General features: G+C 45.6%; 1 long non-coding RNA gene and 1 pseudogene across 1 annotated transcript in view; one reads left to right on the top strand and one right to left on the bottom strand.

Annotated features, from left to right (window-relative positions):
• Positions 1–5,523, bottom strand: part of Gm28836 — a 64,158-nt gene extending 58,635 nt beyond the window's left edge. The window contains exon 1 of the long non-coding RNA XR_373236.3: positions 5,253–5,523. This is a non-coding gene — a long non-coding RNA (predicted gene 28836). The remainder of the gene's footprint in view (positions 1–5,252) is intronic.
• Positions 5,524–6,145: 622 nt separating this feature from the next.
• Gm7094 lies at positions 6,146–6,940 on the top strand (annotated as a pseudogene).
• Positions 6,941–18,851: the final 11,911 nt, after the last annotated feature.

The following is an 18,851-nucleotide window of genomic DNA, read 5'->3' on the forward strand; positions in this document are numbered from 1 at the left end:
AAGAACCCTGAGTTATGACTTGCTATTTTCTGCATGGGCCACTCTTACTCTGACTGGTCAGCTCATATGTCCAGTTTTTTTTTACTATCCCTCACCTCATGGTGTCTTCCTCCCTCTCTTTCCTCTTTCTTTTCCTCGTGGTCTCCTGCCCCCAAACCCAAGCCCTGGAACCAAAGGACCCACCTATCTCTCTTCTGCCCAGCTATAGGCTGTATGCAACTTTATTCACCAATCAGGGATAACTTGGGGGGCAAGGTTACATATAGTCACTTGGGTCTATGTGAGGGTTCTTTCATCCCTGGGAGCAAGCAGGTTTTGACCAGTATTTAGCATTACAATACATAGCAATGAACGTTTTATTTCGGTTTATACTTTGAAGGTAGAGTCCATAGCAACTTTCCAGGGGCCAACACATTCAGTTGTAACCCATAGTAAATCACTATGCATTATAATGGAGCCCTGGGCCAAAATTAAGTGTTTGTCAGTGACATTTTGGTGTGACTTATGCAACAGCTAAAGCACCTCCAATGATGAGAAAGGTTCCATTGAGTCCCTGTTCTCAGTTACCCAAGAAGCAATAGCAGATAGCCCCAAAGAGATAAGGAATCAGTCTCTAGCTGCTGGATCCATAGGCCATGCCCTTCACTCCCCATGTCCCCCAAAGTGAGGCAGCTTGTTAAATCCTAAATTGATTGGTAATTTTAAATTTTTTATTTATTTTTTTAAATAAATTTATTTATTTATTTAATGTATGTCAGTACACTGTCCAATCTTCAGACACGCCAGAAGAGGGCATCAGATCCCATTACAGATGATTGTGAGCCACCCTGTGGCTGCTGGGAATTGAATTCATGACCTCTAGAAGAGCAGTAAGTGCTGTTAACCACTGAGCCATCTCTCCAGCCTGGTAAATTTTAATAATGTTTTTATTAACTCTTTGATAATTCCATGTATTTTTTAACATACTCCACCTAACTCATACAGATCCTCTCCTACCTACCTACCCACTTCCCTTTCAACACATTTTTGTTCTTTTCTGTGTCTGTCTGTCTCTGTCTCTCTGTCTCTCTGTCCTTTCCCCCAAAGAGTCCAATTTGTGTTACTAAAATACTCTTGGGTATGGGGTCTAGAGAGTGGCAGACTACTGGGAGTCATATCTTCTCAACCTCATGTGGGTAGGTAATGTGAGTTTGAGATCACAGTGGTGTCTGTAAAATGAGTTCCAGGCCACCCAGGACCGCATAGTGAGACTCTCCCCCGTGTGGAGGTGGGAAGCCCTTAACAAATTGAAATAAAATAAAAAACTAAACAAATAAACAAATGGAAAAGGTTAATTTGTAAAAGAAACAGCAGTAGGGTAATGAGAAAGACAATTCTGAGCTCCAAGCACGTAACTCCATATCACCACAGCCAATCACCACACAAGCTTTTATGAGGGCAGTGCTATCATTGTGAGTATTTCCTGGGCGAGGAAACTAAGGTGCAGAGAAAGCAGACAATGACCAAACCACACAGAGCCAAGATTTCAGGATCAGAGATGTCTCACCGTAGGCGCCTATGCAATCCCGCCCCTGAGAACAAGGGGCATCCAGCTGAACAAGGTGAACAACAGTGTGAGTGGTGGGCTTGAGATCTCGTGGAGGGTTCTTCTGTTCAATCGCCCCACACCCTGTGACACAGTGCACCATCCACCTGTGACTCACTCTCTTCTGCCCTATGAGCATCTCACAGGAGGCCCCACGTAGTACTATGTAGAAACTGGTCATACCATATATCTCAGCCTCCATGACACCGAGGCTTACTAGCTGTGTCAAACCAGGTGCGTTCTTCATCTGCTCTGTGGTGCAGTTTCTCCATTTTAATAGAAGGAAATTAGAAATGTCTAGCTTACATGGTTACTTCCAAAATGAATTAGAGTACCAGGATAGTGCCGGGCACTTACTGAGTGTTCAGGAAACATTAATTGTTCAAGGCACAGAAAGACAAATCCCATGTGTTCTCACTTGTATATGGAAGCTAAAGTTTTACCAAATCCTAGGAATGATGTGAGAGGGAGACGTTATAGGGCACACAGAATTGCTGAAAAGGAGGAATAATGTCTAATGTTGCCCAGCACAGTGGAAGAGCTATGGTTGGAAACTACTCTACGCTCTTCTGTAGCTAGTATACAGGATTCTGGATGACCCCAGAGGGAAGAAAGTAATAAATGTCTGAGGTAATGACTATGACAGTTGCCCTAATTGGTTGATAAGATACTAAATATAAGATACTGAAATGCCACACTTTACCCCAGAAATATGTGTAGTTATTGTGTGTCAATTGAAAGCAAAGGTACATTTTAAGAGAAATATTAACTGTGCAATAATAGTAATCTTTACATGTTACCTGGTATTTCAGCACACCAAGAAGAAGACAACTGATGTAGAGTAAATCTGTCACCTGCACATTCAATGAGGCATATTTAAACCCCTTTGCACTCAACAAGTATTTACTGGGCATTATCTTTGTGCAAGGCAGTAGGAAGCAGTTTTGAAAAGGTTGTAGACACAGGCTTGTCTACAGTACAACAGGGCAGGGAGTAGCAGATGGTGAACAGCCCCACGGGGACAGGCGTCTGTTGGACATTGGAGTCTAAGGGTGGATGTCCAGGGGAGGCAGGGTCCCAGCTGGGATCTCGGGGAAGCCGGAACAAGCAGAGTAAGCCAGTGTTCCAGGCAGATGAATGAACATGTGCAGAGCCTTCCGGGAGTTAGCGAGCAAGCAAGGCATGTTTGTAAATAAAGTGAAATGAAATGCAAAGGGTAGGGGGAGGAGTGGGAGAGCTTGGTGAAGAATCTGAGCCCTGTTTCCAGCACCTATGCTGGGCAGCTCACAACTACCTGAGACTCTAGCACCAGGACATCTGATGTCCTCCTTTGAACTCTGAAGCCGAGTGTGCACACACCCACACAGAGACACACACGATTAAAGAATAATGACACGCCGGGCAGTGGTGGCACATGCCTTTAATCCCAGCACTTGGGAGGCAGAGGCAGAGGCAGAGGCAGAGGCAGAGGCAGAGGCAGAGGCAGAGGCAGAGGCAGAGGCAGAGGCAGAGGCAGAGGCAGAGGCAGAGGCAGAGGCAGAGGCAGAGAGGCAGAGGCAGAGAGGCAGAGAGGCAGAGAGGCAGAGAGGCAGAGAGGCAGAGAGGCAGAGAGGCAGAGAGGCAGAGAGGCAGAGGCAGAGGCAGAGAGGCAGAGAGGCAGAGAGGCAGAGAGGCAGAGAGGCAGAGAGGCAGAGAGGCAGAGGCAGAGAGGCAGAGAGGCAGAGGCAGAGAGGCAGAGGCAGAGGCAGAGGCAGAGGCAGAGGCAGGCAGATTTCTGAGTTCGAGGCCAGCCTGGTCTACAGAGTGAGTTTCAGGACAGGCAGGGCTACACAGATAAATTCTGTCTCAAAACAAACAAACAAACAAACGAATAATGACACACCTTAAAACCTGAAACACACATGTTTTGTGCAAAGAGTGTCCATTAGAAATATCACCTGTGCTCACATCACCCTGTAAGGGGAGTCTGTGGTTCTTGCCCCAAGGTCAGTGAAGGGTTAAGCAAGCAAGCCTTACAGGCAGACTTAATGTTTCCTAGCTGTGGTAGTGGAACATACTCAGGAAAGACAGGGGGACATGAATCTGGAGCTGACTGCAGTGGAGCTATCAGTTGATGAGAGTACCCACCTGTGAGAAAGGACAATGAAGGGGAGCATGCATGAATTTGAGAGTCAGCCTTGAGAGTCTACAGCCTGGAGGTGGGCAAGGCTGGGGAGTTACAAGCAAGGCTCCCTACTGGTCTCTGTCTTGGACCACTAGTGGAATTAAGGGTGGGAAGTCTTGATGCTTTTCCCTTAGTCAGAGTCTCTGGACAGTAGTGTGTGTGTGTGTGTGTGTGTGTGTGTGTGTGTGTGTGTGTGTGTAAGCATGAGAGCATGTTTGTGTGTGCACATACACATATATTTAACTATTCACTGATGTGCCTAATAGTCAAGAAGACATACTTTTTTAAAAATCCAAAGCTGATAGCACAGATTATTCATCACTGGATAGTAACTTGGAGTCTAATTTTTTTTCCTAAGCTAACTTAAAATATGAAAAGTGAGTTCACCTTCTTGAGTCCCTGAACTGTTCGTGTGACCCTGTCTCAATAAGAGATAAATTCCTTTAATTTCCTGTAAAACTGCTTGAGATTCGTTGCCTGTCAGATTCTTTTTCTCTGCCAGCCAAGCTCAAGTAGGGCAAACCCACATTAGTTCATCCATTGCTGACCTGCACACAGCTCCAAGCGCACTGCCCTGAGAGAATGAGTGGGTGGCTCCAATACACAGCCTGTGTGGAAGTTATCCAGTGGCTGTCCACACTCCCCCCTCCACTGCCTCACCAACCTTGGCTACATTGTCAGGAATCCCACAATTCCTGCGTCTCCACAGAGAACTGAGTTTCATGCTAAAGAACAAAATTATTCCATTGGCAACAAGTGCTCACTGAGAAAACTTACACAGGTCAATTACCTTTCTGGCTTCTTCTGGAAGGCAAAGGACACCTACCCTCCACCTCCAACCCCCCCTCAAGGCTGTAAGAACTTGAAAGGAGTTGAGTGTAGCTGGAAGAGGGAGGCATGCTCATTGCATGTTCGTGCAACAGACAGAGGCTAGGTGCTGATATAGGACTGGAAAACGTCCTGGATGCAATGCAACAAAATTATTCACTGCCCGGGATAGGAAACCGCCCTGCCCTGTCTCAGGCCTCCAGAATCTTCTCCATCCACTAAAAGATCTGTAAATAAGTATACACAAAGCATCTTCACATAAAAATAAACCAATTGCCTACCTATGAGCTAAGTGGGCATGAGAGCCATTTTTAAAGGAAGTCTTGGTTGAACTTTATCTACCACAACGCCCCACCTCTGGGGAGGTAAAGGGTAAAACAGATGCGAAATTTAGGGTCCCCATGAAGGCAGAAATTCAGGAAATTGGCAGGATGAGCCAGAAAAGATCTGTGGGAGGGCAGATGCCATTCCTTCCTTCCTCCTTCCCCAGATCTTCTGTGAAGATCAAGAGATTGAAGGAGAAGGCAGATGCTCAGCAACAACTGGTTTATTCTCATGCCTTTGCATGAAAAGTTTCTTTTATGGAACGGATGCACAGCCCACTTGCACCCTTGTTGCAGCTGGAAAAGGCAGAAAAAAAAAAAAAAAAAAAGCAGAGATGCTTAAGGGCACTACCTCACTCCGGATGCAGTACTGCGCAGGCGCACTCCGTAGCTGTGACCCGCCTTAAGTGTTCTCTTAAGTGTCTCTTGAACACAGTCTTGTTCTCTTTGGAGTTGGTTTGTGGGAGGTAGAGTCCTTCATCCCACGTCCTTCTTCTGTCCTCGCCCTGGGAGTCAGGTGCAGCTCTGGGCCAGCAGAGGCCAAGAAGTCCCTTCTCCACCCAGCTGTGTCGGAGCATAGGTCTGGAGTCTGCTGCCCCCTGCCGGCCGGGATGATGCTTACAGCAAGACTCCTTAGGATTCCCCACCCACCCACCCACCCACCCACCCCCGAGTCGTTAAGAATTTTGTACCCACAGACTACAAATTGTTTCCATTTTCAGTGGATGTGGGGACATTCCAAAGGGTGAAGTGTCCACAGTCAGAATCCTAGTTGATTTGATTTCAAAGGCGAGTGCCCTCACTGCTCAGTATCTAGGTAGATAAGGGCATAGCCTCGTGATCCTGCTATTGCCCTGTGAGATCAGAGTATCCAGGTTTAGATGTCCAGGAGGGGTGGTACAGAACGCCACAGAACGCCACAGTTGGAAAGCATATTGAATCTTGCCGGTCCAGAGAATCAGTTCCCAGAAACGAAACTTAAGAACACACACACAGTATTTTGGGGGAACTAATTTGATCATATTTTGAGAATTTGGAAGTCTAAATTGGTCCCAGGGAATTAATCAGTCCCCAGGAGAGGCGTAGGAGCACTGTCAGCAAGACACAAGGCTGTAGAGTCACTCCCATCCTGACCTTTGCCTGCGAATCCTTCTGGCCCTCCTTCCAACATCCTGTTTGTCCATCCTCACCCTAGCCTTCTCTCTCCTCAGACTCACAGAACACTTTCCCTACTCAAAACAACCCCTTTGGATATAGCAACCGCCTGCCGGGAGCAAACGCGCGCCCTGGAGGGGAGAGCGGCTGTTGCGCGGGCGCGGGCAGGGGCGCAGGGAGGGGATATGGCATCCAGCCAGCGCATAACTTTAGACCAATGGAAGAAAAAAGCAGCAAAAGTTGAACTGAATGACACCCAGAAGCAAGAAATTAAAGAGGCCTTTGACTTATTCGATATTGATGGATCTGGAACCATAGATCTGAAAGAACTGAAGATTGCAATGCGGGCCTTAGGCTTTGAGCCAAAGAAAGAAGAAGTAAAACAACTGATCGCTGAAATCGACAAGGAAGGGACTGGCACCATTTGTTTTGAAGATTTTTTTGCCATCATGAGCGTAAAAATGAGTGAAAAAGATGAAAAAGAAGAAATACTGAAGGCATTTAAATTATTTGATGACGATGCTACGGGAAGCATATCACTAAATAACATCAAGAGGGTTGCCAAGGAGCTAGGGGAAAACTTAACCGAAGATGAATTACAGGAAATGCTTGATGAAGCTGATCCTGACGGGGATGGAGAGATTAATGAGGAAGAATTCTTGAAGATGATGAAGAAGACCAGCCTTTATTAGCTGCTTGGTACCTTCCAAGAGGTTTGGACCTCCTGTTAACAGCTTTCCTGTTAAGCAGTTCAATGATGTAATACCTGAGTGTATCCATTTCCACTTTTAGTTTAGGTTAGTCCCTTGGTGTCTAATCTGTGCCAGAAGTTATATGTCCCTACCAATGTCATTAAATCTGTAGTAGTAAGAAACAAACAGAAAAACAAAACAAAACAAACAACCCCTTTGGAACGCTTTATTATCCCCACGACAAGATTGGATAGATCATACTTCCTGTCATGATGCTGCGATATCTTTGTTGTTGTTTCATTGGTCTGAAAGTTGAAGCACAGTCTCTCTTGCGCAGTCTGTTGCACTTAAACACCCCTCCGCAAACCTCCATCAGCTCCGGCAGCAGATTAAGATATGGCTCAGAATAGACACTCAGAGATGCTCCTACTAAAGTACCAGAAGATGGAAGCAGCCACAACATGCTCCTATTCAGTGATTCTAACTGAACCTCAGAGAACATCTCTCTGTAGGGCATTTGGGATTCCATACTGTCAGATATGTGGAACAGGACTGCTCTTAGGTAGAGGGAACTTGTCACCTGAGCTCACGCCATCAGCCACCTGCTCGAGTGGAAGCCAAGGGTGGAGCTGAGGATGAGGGTGCAGTGAAACCTTCGGCCTTTGCCAACCTGTAAGACTGTCTACCTACGATCCACGGCGACAGAGACACAATTCCGTGTGGCCTCAGCACCTCTGCCATCTTGGGGAAATGCAGAAGTAAAATATGTAAGAATTCAAAGAAAGCTCAGTTAATAAATACCCTAAAGAGTAAATGATCTTCAGTTATGTCTACTAGCATAACTTCAGAGTTGAGTGACACATAAGATTTCCAGGTGTACCTGGCTTTGGGGAGATTTATTTATAAAAATTAAAATCACACTGACTTAATTGATATTACAGAACAACAAAAGCAAACAGAGGCTTGACATTTTCCATTTCTTTCTGTCCTCCACCTTTGGAAACACCCATTACTACAGAACTAGCAGATTCTGCAATTCCCAAATGCTGTCAGGATTGGAACCAGATTCGAGAGTTAGGCAGAATAAACAATTTTCTGTTTCCACTAACCTCTAATTCAATCTCACTGTTTGCATTTGGGAAATACACATCCATCCACAGTAGCACTGCTGTGTGTCTCCTATCATGGGGGACCACACACAGTCCTGTTGCACACAGTTCTTATATGTATCACAACTCTGAAATGGCTACTTTACAGGATAAAAAATGTGTTGAAAGAGCATACATGTATACAGAATATTAATGTTTGCTTAATTTTTGAGACAGAACCTGACTCTGTTACCCACACTGGCCTGAAATTCACTAAGTAGCCCAGGCTGGCCTCAAAGCCATAGCAATCCTTTCTGCCTCTGCTTTCCAATGGCTGAATTATAGATGTGAACCAAAATAGTTTGTTTTAAGAGCAACACATACCGCCCAGCTAATACTGTAAATATTATTCATGTATATGTATAACAAAGAGGTTATAGAGGGAGAATACCAATATTATAGGATTAACAACCCTTTCCCCCCCCCCCACACACACATATTCAGTTTTTTATTTCCATGATACAGAACAATAATACTTCTAACAACTGCCTCTAGCACTGAGGACATTCATTTTCAGAGGTATTAGAAGTGAGTAAGTCTCGGGTAGAAATCACTCTGCCCTGAAGCTCTGCTCTCCTCAAGCCAGTATTACACAAGTCCTCTGTCAGTACAGTGTGCTGGCATCAAGCTATTTATGCTGCCTAGGAAAGCATTTGAGCTAGAACACTCATGACCTTACCTCTGAGAAATGGCAAGGTTTTAGATTCCATTCCCCCACCCCCCCCACACCCTAACCTCATGCAGTGACCTACATTGAATCTGCAGGCTTGTCTGATAGACCGGCTGTGTGTCTGCCAGGTCATTTGCACCAACAAGCTTATCACAGAGGCTCTCCACTTCTCAAATGCCCTTCACTGTGAAACTCTTCCAAAACCCACCAGATGCCACCTCTCATCATCTCTTAGAGGACTTGGTGGCTGCTTCTGCTGAGTGAATCTGGATTTTGAGTGGGAAACAGAACAGTTTGGCAGTTTGTTTGCTTGTTTGCTACCTAGCTAAGCCTTCTTGGAGTTTAGTCTTAAATATACACAATGATCTTCCAAGGGTGGTGCCCAGACCTGTGTGAGCACCACTTGAGAGAGCATTAGAAGAGCAGATTCTCAGGCCCTTCTCCAAAGCCAGTAACCTGGAAGCCTGGAGGTCGGGCTCTGGGCTCATGTGCAGCCCAGCAGCTCTAGTGCAGGAAGCTTGAGAGTCTGTGCCACACTTGATGCTACACACAGACACATTTCAGGACTCTTCTTCCGATGTTGCTTCTAAGACTCGGTTCAGTCTCTAAACTATGAGCCCCAGCAATACAAGAAAATGAAGTACAGCCTCCCAGTATGTCACAGCACAGACTAAAGTCTCTCATTACCAAAGAGAGGAACGAGGGTAGACAGCAAGGAGTGACAGGACCAAATGCACACTGAAAGCCAGCAGGGAAACACCAACCCTGCCATCTCCATGTCTGGCATTATCTGGGCTCCAATGAGCTTTAGCAGCCTTGGCTTGTCAGCTCTTGCCACCCACAGCATGTCACCTCACTCTTGGGCCAGCTTTGCTCAGTGCCTGACATGTCCCACACCTTGAGGGCTTGCTCACCATCAGAGTGCATGCGGTTACCTCCAGGAACGTTTTGCAGAGAGTACGATCAGTCACACATGGCCTGGCTTCGGCAGACTTTCTGATGATAGTGAGAGGGAACAAAAATCTATAGGACTGCATCTCAGTCTGAACTCAAGCATTTAGGGTTGTGTAAGAAGTCTTCAGAAAATACCATTCTCCACAGCTTGCGGGGTGGGGCATGTTCAGGAACTAAATGAAGAGCTGTGAAGGAGGGTACTAAGAAAAGGAGAGCCATGTTTCTTCTTCCAAAGTGTTTCTCATGAAGCACAAACCCATGAGACATGCAGCTGTGAACACCTCCAGATCTTCTGACTATGTAGAGCCCTTTCTGCCCTTCCTCTGTGGTCCTGGTGCCAGGTTTCACAAATGCCTTTCTCATGTCCTTGATCTTTCCTTAATAACCAAAGAATAAATACCTCTGCTCAAACTATACTCTGTCCCTCCTCCAGTCTTGAGATAGCCCTGTGGGGACCCTTTAAATGTAGTGGCAGCTGTGGAACCTTGAAAGGGAAACCCTTAAGGCACAGAGACATTGCTCTGCCTCCAACATCAGAGGCCATTTGGAATCCAGAGCTGTCCTGTTTGCTGCCCCTTAAGTTTCAGTAAATCATTTCCCTATGGAGGACAGCAGGGAGAGTTACAAGACAGCTCTTTAAAGTGGTGGTAGTTTTATCCTTTGCTCTTCCAGCAGGGGGCGCCAGCAGCACTGGCAGAGCTGATGGGTTGGCCATCACTGAGATCCCAGACCCGGAGTCTATGCCTGATGATAGAGGAAAACATAGAAACAACAGAAGCCAGAACAGTTGTGTCTGTCTGGCCTGCCAGCCACAGTCATGTGTGATCACAGTCACCATGGCCTAGTAAAGGGCTGTGTCTTGAGACCTAGTCTGTATTTGAAAGACTCTGAGAGGAGCCCCTCACTCAGGCCTGGGGACAATAGTGGACACCCAAGAACTCACGAGAGACCGAGCTTGTTGCAAACCACATGAGGCTTTATTCGGGGAAAGCCAGAGCTCTGGGGACGACTCATATCCCACACAGGGGTAGAGGAATCAACCACGAGGGGAAAGGGGTCCCAGTTTTTATAGGCCCTCAGGGGGGAAAGGAGAGGGGGGAGTAGGGGATTTCCAGATCTAAACAATGTCCATTCTCAAGAAATGGGTGTGGGATGGGTACAAGGAAAGAGTCTGGGGCAGGTGTAGCAACTCAGGATTGGCCCCGCTGTGGTTGCTGGGGAGATTTTCCGACTCTTCCCCAGCAACCAATATCACAAACACCTGGCAGTGGGCTTCATCAGTGGGCACACACATGGGTTCAAGGAACGGTCAAAACATTGGCAGACACACTGGTTCAAGGAGTGGCCAGAGCATTGTGCACCTCTATTTTTCTAAATCAGTGAAGCTACTTTTAGTAACAATGAAATCTATTTTGCCAATTTCAGGGCTTCTGTGACCTTTTACATTCTGTCAGGATCTTTCATATTCTTATATGTCAGCTGCAGCCCTTTCAGGACACACAGGCCAGCTAATTTTGATAAGCTTTACTTGCTCCATGGCTAGGCACTTCTAAACCTCCCTGCCCCTAGCACATACTTCCCTCTTTAATTCCTGAGTTAACATATTTTAAAATCTACATTTCATCTCTGCTACCTCAGATGCAATCAGAAGAGAGGGATCAGGGAATCTTGGGCTGCTTTCCCAGAGTCTTACTCGTTGGTGGGCCCTTAAGTCTGCTTTCTTGGCTTCCTCATCATGGCAATTCTGTCCTTCTTCCCCTTTGGTCCCGTGCCTGCACAATCTAAAGGTCTCACGTCCATCTCTGTGCCAGGCATTGGCTGAATAGCAGTTCTCTATGAACAGTCAAAGCCAGCTGGGGGCAGGGACCCTCACATCTGGAAGCGGGCTTTTGGGATCCGAATTAAGAGAAAGCAGTAGAACCAATTCTCACCACTTCCTGACCTCGAGGAACTCATAAATGTCACCTAGTTTGTCCTGGTATCTCAGCACTGTTTATAAAGTTGGTAAGCTGGTCTCTTGCATTGCAGAGGTCACCAAGCACACATTGTTGATGTCCCAGGTTCTGGGGATGCACTCCTGGTCCTGAGTGCCTGTCACTGACAGAGCAATAAGTTTTTGCATCCTGAAATTCGGTTTTTTTTTTTTTTTTTTTTTTTAATGGTTTTTCGAGACAGGGTTTCTCTGTGTAGCTCTGGCTGTCCTGGAACTCACTTTGTAGACCAGGCTGGCCTCGAACTCAGAAATCTGCCTGCCTCTGCCTCCCGAGTGCTGGGATTAAAGGCGTGTGCCACCATGCCCAGCTGCATTCTGAATGTTTTGTCCTCAACATTTCCCTTTCTAAAATAGAGATAAGAACACCTGCTAAGTGGAAAAGGCACAGATTTCTCTGTTAACTTGAAAGCAAAGAACTTGCTTAAGAACCTTGCTTTGTTGATTATGAGGAACGAAAGAAGCACTGTGTGTTAAGGTCTTAGCACAAGGAGCATTTAGCAAGTGTTCCCTAAGCACTAATGTCTTTCTTATCACTACATAAAAACAGACAGCGAATCTTCCCAGGAAACCTGGCCTTCAGTTCTAGATCTGACAAAAACTCTTTTTGCCAGTCTCGGTTTCCTCATAGGTCTAACACAGACAGCACTGTAGGGCCTCTAGTGACTGAGTTGACGAACCCTCATCAAATGGTAACTCTGTGGCAGGTGTTGTAAAATATAAGGTAGTGTCAGGGGCTACCTAGAAACCTATGCCAAGGTGTCCCCCTGAGAAATCACACAATGTAACAGACCTGGCATAAAGGGGGAGGGGAGTGAAGTCCTTGGGAAGGGGTAGAGGCAGGCAGACTGGAGCAGAGCCATGAGGGCAGAAGAGCGGGGGACAGAGAGGACAGAAGAAAGGACAGGAAGCAGGAGGGAGAGGATGGCCAGGAATTTGAGGGAAGAGAGAGAGACAGAGACAGAGACAGAGACGACAGAGACAGAGATAGAGTGAATGCTCAAGCAGACCTTGTTTTTCTTTTTCTTTTTTAAATTATTCACTTCACATCTGGCGCATTGCCCCTCAGAGACTGATCCACCAACCAAGGAACATACACGGGCTAGACCTAGGCCTTCACGCACATGTGTAGCAGATGTGCAGCTTGGTCTTCAGGTGGGTCCCGAACAGCTGGAGAAGGGCCTGTCCCAAAACCTGTTGAATGCAGTCCTCTTAAACATGGGCCAAGTCGCACGTGGCAGGTCCTGGTGGCAGGTCCTGGTGGCAGGTGATAACATAAGCTGTTGCTAGGTCCCTGGGAGGAGTAAGAGGGGTATGTTGGAATCACTTGAAGTGTACGATCTTTTTGTTTGTTTGTTTGTTTGTTTTTGGTTTTGTACTAACTTATTTAACCTTTGCTTCATCCCTGCTTTGTGCAGGAGCGAACTGAAAGACAGGGATCAGGGGTTAAAAGACCTCAGAGAAGTGATTTGAGAAAGTCGCCTGGGCAGATCGTTGAGGTGTTAAGAGTTTACTCTTAAAAAAATAATACTATGGACAGACAAACCAATAACAGTGAGGTGAGAGAGGCCTCTAAGGAGAGAATGAGAGGTCTGCCCTGATATCCTTCTGACAATGTGTGCACATGCCCTTCTGATGATGTGTGCACATACCCTTCTGATGATGTGTGCACATACCCTTCTGATGATGTGTGCACATACCCTTCTGATGATGTGTGCACATACCCTTCTGATGATTTGTGCACATACCCTTCTGATGATGTGTGCACATACCCTTCTGATGATGTGTGCACATATCCTTCTGACGATGTGTGCATGTACCCTTCTGACGATGTGTGCACATACCTTTCTGCACATACCTTCACTAAAAATGAGGTGGTAGGGAACAGGGTGTGTGGCCACCACTACTCTTGTCCTTGCAAAGTCCCTTTGGCACCTGGAAAATTTTTAGCTAGGGACTCACAGACAGTGTCTAAGTGGAAAGCCTGCCTGTGTCCATGAAAGGGAAAACCTGTAGCAAGCATTGATGTCTGAGCAGTAACTGGATTCTAACAGAACATCCCTGCAAGCGTCAAGCAGCTGCTAATACATGGAGCTGGAATTCTGAACAAGGCAGATGCCTGGTATGGGGTTATATGCCTTTAATCACAGGGCTAGGGTAGGCAGAGGCAGGCAAATCTCTGGGAATCAAAGGTCAGTGTGGGCTATGTATCAACACAGTCAGAGCTACATATTGTCACCATGACATCCAAAATAACAAACAAACAAACAAGCAAAATATCCATCCGCCACCACCAAAGTCTCCAAACCAATCCATACAATTGAGGCCTCCATCTTGTGTTCTTGCCCTTGTTACTGTGAAGACTCAGATAATGCAAAGATTCTGGTTGTGTGAGGAGACTGGGAGCAATGCATCTACAAGACAGGCTGTGTCTCCTTTCTCAGCCCCTTGTCATTTGTTCTCCAGCAGCTGGGGGACTGACCTGGCATAGCAATAGCAGGTCCTTCCTCAGTGATGGGATCCTGAGGTAGAGGTGGCAGAGGATGAGAAAGGAAGAAAGGATAAAAGATGGGGGTGGGGGGAAGGTCTTGCTAAAGCATTATCTTAGGCCTAGAACACTTATTAATGAGTACCGCACCATATGACTGTTTTCAGGGCACAAGTGGGACAGTCAGCAGACTCCATCACACAATGGGACAAAGTTGGAAGTGGGAGGCCAAGCAAGCAATGTTTCACAAAAGGAACCCAGGGTACCTCAAGAGCTGTCCCAGCACTCAGCAGCCTTGGCCTGATAGCTTCAGTCTCTTCAGGGGCAAGCTGAGTCAATTCCTTCAAGGCCCACACGGCTCAGCTCCAGACTGCCCTTGCCAAGTCTGCTGCTGAGCAAGGACACAGAGCTAGGCTTTCCTCAGGGCCTCCAAGAAAGACTCGGATGGGGCAGGATAAGTGGATTTGGTTATTTATTCCATTTGATTTCTTTCCCCCTCTTTCTGACCTCTCTGGAATATTAGTCAAACTTTTATTGTACTATAGCTAGATACTTTTCATAATTAATTTTGTTTCATTTCTTTGTTATTTAGAAAGGGTTTCACTGCATAGCCCTGGGTGGCCTGGAATTCACTATGTAGAGCAGGCTAACCTTGAACTCACATTGTTTTGATGGCTTCTCACTCCTGAGTGCAGGGATTAAAGTGTGTGCCACCACACCCAGCCTAAATATCAGAGCACTTAAAAAATTAATTAGAGGCAGATATAGTTTGCTTATGGACTACTCTAGATATGACTGTGTGGATTATAGGGAAGAATATAGCTTGCATCTGTAGGACAGGAAGTCTGAATTTATCTGTAAATCTATTTGATCACTGGTGAAGCTTAAGTCTGAAGTATCTTGGTTGGTTTGGGGCTGAATGGTCCATCTAAAGATAAGGTGGCCATTAAAGACAAGCACCGCTATCGTATCCAGACCTTCCTGGTTTTTACTATAACATAATTTTTTTTTATGCAACTGCTAACCCAGATTTTGGTATGTATACATATTTATAATTGCTATGTCCTCTTCATGTATTATTCATTTATTATAGTGGCCTTCTTTATAGCTTAAAATCTTTGTTTAAGGTTAATTATGTTCACTATCAAAGTCCTGTTCCAGTTTGCATGGGGATCTGGTATGCATGATAAATTATTACTAACATTTGGTAACATTTTATGATGTCTTCACCAATGTAGTGTATTCCTTTATTTATTTTTCCTTTTTTCTTTTTCTCATTTCTTTTTGAGACAGTTTCTCCTTATACTTCTAGATGCCCTGAGGCTCTCTATGTAGACCCGGCTGGCCTCAAACTTTCAGAGATCCCGTGCCTCTGCCCTCTGAAGGCTGGGATTAGAGGCTTACACCACCACTTGGCCTAGTTCTTATAAATTTGTGGTGTTTTTTGATTGATTGCGCTATTGACTATTCTTTTCGGTCATCCCTGATAGTGTGAGGGGTTGCTAGTGTGCTGTTGGACGTGATAGACTCTTTCCTAGCTCTCCTGGGCTTACAGGGTTGGAGGAGACCACAAGAGGGAGAAGGTGGGAGAGGAGGAAGCCACCATGGGTTAGGTGAGGCATGGAAGCATGGTCATGTGGGTTGGCTACCTGGAGTTAAGAGCAGCCCAGAGGAAACATGGCAAATGACATAATGGGATTATTGGCTTAGAAATAGACATAATCGCATAGAGGATAGATAGCTGCCTAGCTCTTGTACTGACTAAGGCTTATTGTAATAATACAAGCTGTGTGTCTTTTATCCGAGACCTACATAGTCAAAGGCGAGCTAGAAAATCCGGGTTGGGATTAAATGTTTCCAACAACAGAATCCTTCCTCTTTCTCCTTTATTCATCTCCTACCGTGAAGGTCACCTTTGCTGTGCCTTTGCAACTGAGCCACCTTCTTCCTCTATAATGGACAGATTCTGCCCCCCTCTCTAGCATGCCTCTGAAGATCACACCTGGTTACTGCCCCCCAGGACACAGAAAGGCAGAAAGCAATTCCTCTCTACTACTGTCTGTCTGAGTGAAGAATTAGTTAGTGTCCCACCAAAACCTTCAACTAAACTGTGCTTGAGATTTGAGGACACTGGGCTTTTCCTGGGGCTCCCCAGCTTAGGCTCTGGGCGAGGCTTCTGTTTCCTTTCACTGCTCCTAGGGACCATGTGTCTAGAGCTGTGTTAGCTTCCCAGTTCTTTTCAGTGTGTCTCCTGTCTTTACCTCTGCATCTTTGTGAGCTTTCAAAGCCCTTCCTCGTTCTCTTTAGAATAAAGTCTATTTTTTCCCCTATTCTGACAGATTTCCTTTAGTCAGTCTCTCAGAGGTGGCCTCTAGTCTGCCATCTTACCCAGGAGATACTTATTTTGAGGTACAGTTGGTAAAATATATATTATCAAATAAAGTATAGAGAAAACGTTTCTAATTCCTCCTGGAAGCTGCCCTTGTATGTTGAAAGCCACAAACATCACCTTGCTTGGGTACACAATTTTGTTTTCCAGGAATTATCCTCCAAAAAGAAATACTCAAACCCTAATGCTCACTATGGCTGTATTTCTAATAGAAAATTTGATAAGCTGATAATAGAAAATATAATAAGCTGAAAAACTAAAGCAACCTTGAAATTCACCAGAAAAGAAGTGTAAATATTTTATCTATCTAATAAAATATTGAGCAGGTATTTACATTTGTATATCATGCTTTAAAAGACATGGAAATTAATAAAGTCATAATAAAATATAAATCAGGATTAAAACACACCAAATACAGGTTGACACAATGTTTAAAAATATGTGTGGCAAAAAAAAAAAAAGACAAGTTAGAAATGCTTCAAGCCTCCTAAATAGTTTTATGATCTTTTGTTGATGCTGAATGTTCTAGAGGGGCCCCGTTTTTATCTAGTGTGGTGATGTTTATTTGTGTGGAGAGGTACCAAAGACAACTTTGCACCTCTGTCCATGACGTAAGGTGATTTTTTGATACCGAGAAGGATCAAAAGTAGTAAGTAATGATGAAGATTGGAGCTTGAGTCACGTGTCATTTATTATTATAAACACCTGCCATGGATGCAGGACCGGAGCTCCGGCCCTCTGGAAGAGCAGCAGGTGCTCCTAACTGCTGAGCCAGCTCTCCTGCACCCTTGACTAGGCCTTCGCAGTGGCTCATCTTCAGTAGCTTTTGGAAGTTTACCTTTCTCCCTGACCTTTCTCCCTTAAGCCCTGATCTGAGCCTTTCAGAACAGCAGGTTTGCTTTCTCTCATCTGTTCAGGGAATATTGTCAAGTTGCATCTGGGAAGGTGGGACACAGGAAAAATGAGTCCCCCTTGCTTCCTCTGAGAAGGGCGGTGACAGAGCCCTCAGAGCCCACAGCACAGGGACATGACAGGGCAGTACACAGCAGGCCTGTCCATCAGCGTGACTGTCCCTCTGTCTTCCTCTTCTTTTGACTCAGCCTCATGATGATCCTGAGACTTGTGCTGCTGCTGCTGTAGCGTCTGGACAAGCTGAGAGCCAAATGCCCAGCATGCTAAGTGCCTGGCACGGCAGGTTCTTTTTTTTAACCCTAGTATTAAAACTTTGATTTTAACTTACAGCACAGATTTGAGATGTTTCTGTTTGCTGGTCCCGCTCTATGATGACGTGTGACCTGCTCGGTCGCTTTGTCTCAGGTTTACATGAATCTTAGGGCTTGGTGCTTTTCACTTTTGTCAATTCTAAACACTTATGACTCAAATAAGTTTAAAATAACTTGCAGCCTGTCAGACAATGGGATTCCTGTCATGGGCCACAGGGAGTATTAATGGATTATATGTCACTTTGTACTTAGGGGTTTTATTTGTATTATTGGGGGTGGGGCGGGTTTGCATAGAAAGAATTCTATTCTCAGCACATCAGCGTCCTGACAGAATGTACTCAGTGTTGAAATAAAGTGCATCTAAGTCTAAGCCTTCTCATTCATTTCTATGTCTTTTCTAGAAACTCAGTCACTCAATCGTTTAGGCTTTAACATGTTCACTAGTAGTGAAAAGGATGTCAGGGAGGGTTGTTTACACCAGATCTCCATACTTCTCAGGAGCATCTCCCTGTCCCCCACACCCCTGTGAGACCACCACGCCATGTGAAAACCAGTTATAACTTGTAATGTCCAAGGCAGTTTAGGGAGCAGATGAACCATCTGGAGACCACTGCCTATTTTCAATGTCTGCTATGATCTCTGGGAAACCTGACCCTCTCTGGGTGACTCAGTTTCTCATCCCTATGGGGGTGGATATTAATGGGTAGCTTGCCCTCCAAGGTACCAGGCTCACAGTTTCAATCCTTCAGACTCTGTGTGGCCTTTGTTGACATGGAAAGGGTGGAGAGCTGCAGCTGCTGGCCTTGTAGGCAGGAGCACTCACTGTCTTGTTAGTGCAAGCGGGATGCTAAGCTTTCAGCCTTGAAGAACTCAGGAGGGAGCCAGCAAAGCCATTAGTGAAATCAAGTAGGAAACCCATACAAACTTTGTTAGTGTGCTCTCAATGATGCCCTTCTTAAAAGGACAGGCAAATCCCCTCTGACTCCAGCAATGCTAATCACATGGCTTCCATCAGCTGGACTAGAAATGGCAGGTGGTTTGCTTCCTTGACAACAGCCAAGGTTGACTGGGCTCACTCTGTGATTGACACTGAAACCAGGGTGAGTTGTGCGGTTGGTTGTAGAAACACTTGCTGTATCTGGAAGATACCCCAGGGATGGAGACTTTTAGAAGCTGTTGGAAGTTACGCTGCATCCTGGACTTTCACCAAAAGGCAGTGAAAGTGAGTGATTGTGTGTGTGT

Source organism: Mus musculus, chromosome 1 (genome assembly GCF_000001635.26).
Source record: "Mus musculus strain C57BL/6J chromosome 1, GRCm38.p6 C57BL/6J".
In the NCBI taxonomy this organism is placed as follows: domain Eukaryota; kingdom Metazoa; phylum Chordata; class Mammalia; order Rodentia; family Muridae; genus Mus; species Mus musculus.